We start from the raw sequence: 1,045 nt of genomic DNA, 5'->3' as shown, positions 1-1,045 counted from the left end.
AATCCAAAACGGGAGGTTGAATCCAAGGCCAGGGGATCCATCCGAAGTAATTAAAAACAAGAACCGGGTCGGGACCGGCGGGACAGGGAATCAGGAACAAGAAAGTAAAACCATGAAGGAGCCAGACGCGGCAGGACCCCGGGCTCTCACGAAGCAGGATTCAATGAGAAGCCTCGGGCAAACGCCTGCGTCTGGCTTTAAAGGTGGAACTAGAGAGGGGCTTGAATAAGGAACAGGTGTAAGCAATGGGGAAAACGAGGAAGGGCTGGAGCACCCTTAAGAGGGGGAGTAGCGATCGTGACACTAGCAATGTAAAAGATTCAAGGATGTTTTACTCTGCACAGGATTTCTTATCTCCCAGCACCACTAGCGCTCAAAATCCAATACACTCCTATTTCCTAAATCTACACACTCTGATTATCCAGGCACACTTCCTTTTGCCACAGCAAAAATGAGAAACTGCGTACCTTCCTGTGCTCCAGCTCTAGAAGCCGTCTGCGGTAGTATTGTCTGTCTCTCTCACTTCACTCTCTCTTACTAATCTCATCTGCTCCATTCTCCTCCCCTCCCCTTCTCTTTAGGTTTCTGGTCAAATGTCCAGCTACCACACCTAAGGCCCCAGCCTGTATATGTTATTTTGTCTCTCCTCTCACCCAGTCCTACTTTTCACTGTCCACCAAAGGAGGAGTGTTTTGGGGACTCTTTTGGGGTGTTGTGATAGCACATGGCAAGGCCAGGCAAGCTAAAGCCAAAGTACTACTAATACTGTCTCGTTATTTGTCAGCCAGTTATGTGATTATTAGAATGTGGGGAAAACAGGAAAACTTTGAAGAAAAGAAATGTTGTTTTTGCATTAAAATAGTTATTCTTCCTTCTAGATTAACAATATCTGCAGATTAATTGAGAAAAAAAACATTCTTCTGTGTCTTACGTGACCTGCTATGACCTTTAACTTTTTTCTTGGACTATTTTACTACGCATTCATGAAGCGTACTGCACAGAACAAACACAGAGACCAAATAAACACACACTGTGACAACTGTTT

This window comes from Lepisosteus oculatus, chromosome 27 (assembly GCF_040954835.1).
Source record: "Lepisosteus oculatus isolate fLepOcu1 chromosome 27, fLepOcu1.hap2, whole genome shotgun sequence".
Classification (NCBI taxonomy): domain Eukaryota; kingdom Metazoa; phylum Chordata; class Actinopteri; order Semionotiformes; family Lepisosteidae; genus Lepisosteus; species Lepisosteus oculatus.
Note: the sequence above shows the minus strand (reverse complement) of the source record.